Source organism: Gymnoscopelus braueri, assembly GCF_963280865.1.
Source record: "Gymnoscopelus braueri genome assembly, chromosome: 9".
Classification (NCBI taxonomy): domain Eukaryota; kingdom Metazoa; phylum Chordata; class Actinopteri; order Myctophiformes; family Myctophidae; genus Gymnoscopelus; species Gymnoscopelus braueri.
In genome coordinates, this window is record NC_137610.1 from 44,931,292 (window position 1) to 44,933,586 (window position 2,295).

The following is a 2,295-nucleotide window of genomic DNA, read 5'->3' on the forward strand; positions in this document are numbered from 1 at the left end:
AAATACATATGTTATTCTGGATTCACATAAACTGAAATGATGACTGATGATCCTTCTGTCCCTGGTTCTGTCTTTCTTTTTGTCTCTTCTTTCTGCCTTTCCATCCATCGATCTCTTTCTCTCTGTGTCTGCTTAGTCCTTTTTCCTGTCTGTCTTCTATCTCTTTCTTCCCCTCTTCCTATGCCTTCCCCTCCCTGCCTCAGTCTCTCTCTCTCTCTCTCTCTCTCTCTCTCTCTCTGTGAATGGGGTGCTCATGTTTATGTGAATCTGTGGTATTAGTCACAGAACGCTGCTGGGCCTGACTGGTGTTTGTGCTATAGTATTGTTTCAGTGTGTCTCCTCTTATCTCTCGGCACCATTCAGTGTTTAATCTCATTTGCCTTCAGGAACTGTATCACACACAGACGAGTCTCCCTCGGGTGTCTGGAAACGACAAACGTCTGGAAGAAGATGGATGGAAGGCTTGTCTGGGTTTTCAACTCGCAGCACTTATTAAAGGGACAATTCAGTGTGTTATAGGATGTCTGATGTACTGTTACAGTTTTTCACAATTGTTAACACACGTTTCTCAAAACAATAACGGATTTCTCAAAACTGCACACACAAAACTGAAAACCTCACACACAAAATGCTAAACCCCACACTGCCTTTGCAAGATGACTCTTTGCCATCAAATCTTTTAACTGTTCACAAAATGGAACTCGTGTTTTCATTTGGTACACACAGCCATATTTTCAAATGACACACACATACCATTCATTACAGTACACACAATAAGCATGTGCTGCACATAACCAAACATTTACAGCACACTGCAGGGCAAAATTGAAAACACAATCATAGAAATTGAACACACCATATGAATGACAATGACTCTGGAGAATGAGCCATTTCTCCTTTTGTAAAATGACTCAGTGTAGGCCTACTTTTTTCAAACCAAAAATGTTTTATTTCTCTACATGATTTAGGCATCATGCCTCCGGTTCATGTCTGGCCAGAGGGCCTCATCCACATCATAGGCAATGTTCTCCCTGTCCAAGCAGCGTTGGAAGAAACGCCTCGAGTGGCGCATGAGGCCCTGACATACCTCAACAGTGACTAGGGCTGCAATCGATTTTTACGATTTTTGTATAATGACATTTTTCAATTTTGAATTGGAAAAAAACATATTTTACTAATCGAGAATCGTTTGTTTTGAAAAAATCGGAAAAGAATCAGAATCGTGACCCCAAGAATCGGAATCGAATCGAATCGTGAGATAGCAGAAGATTCACACCCTAACAGTGACGTCGCCACAAGCCTCCTCCATGGCCTGGAGCAGTGGGACCCGGCTCTGTGGGTTCCGTTCATTTACCTTTCACCTCCAAGCTCAAAAGAACTCCTCAATGGGATTCAGGAAAGGAGAATAAGGTCGAAGGTACAGAACGGAAAAATGTGGTTGGTCCTGGAACCACTCATGCACTGGAGCAGCCCGGTGGTGCAAATTGCTCACCAGACCTGAATGTTTAGAGATTTGACTATTTAGGTCTTATAGATTGATGCTTTGAGATTTTGCGTGAGAAGTGTGTGCAACAACTGAACATTGTGTGTAGTGTTTGGACAACAAGGTGTGTTGTAGATAGTTGCTTTGAGATTTTACGTGAGAAGAGTGTGCAACAACTGAACATTGTGTGTAGTGTTTGGACAACAAGGTGATAATGTAATTGACATCAGAGTGTAAAGAAGGAAAGTCAGAGTCTAATGCAGATAAGGGAGTGTGAAGTAGTGCCAAATTGGGTCGAGCGATTAGTTAGTACATGAAGTTAAGGTTGTGAAAATTGTGCCGAATTTTCGCTTTTTGTGTTAACAATTGTGAAAAACTGTAATACAGTATCTGTGAGTAAAGGAGAAAGGCACTCAGTTTACAAAATAAATAAAGTATTACATTATATTAGGAATGCATATAAGGCAATGTTTTTCCTGTTGTCATGGGAAAGTAAAAAAAATATTTGTGAACATAGAAAACCAGAAAGAAAGCTCAATTATAACGACCAGCACCACAGTGTAGAAATGAACACACCCAAACCCCCTGGTCATAATTTAGTGTAATTTAGGGTGGAGTTTTGGATTTGTAGGGGCACTATAACACAATCGAGGAGTGTCCCTTAAACCACTTTTAACCCTAATGTCCCCGTTTTGGGCATGACAGATTTCGAAATTGTTGAAACTTTTTAAATCTTTTGAAAATAGCGCTTAAATGATCAACAAAGACAAAAAAGAGTCAAAAGAAATTCCAACACAAACAGTTCCCATTTA

The 2,295-nt window shown here is 40.3% G+C and overlaps 1 protein-coding gene across 1 annotated transcript in view; it reads right to left on the bottom strand.

Moving 5' to 3' along the window:
* The window catches only part of adpgk (ADP-dependent glucokinase), a 270,498-nt gene that overhangs the window by 103,750 nt on the left and 164,453 nt on the right, over positions 1 to 2,295 (bottom strand). The gene's annotated exons all lie outside the window — the stretch shown is intronic.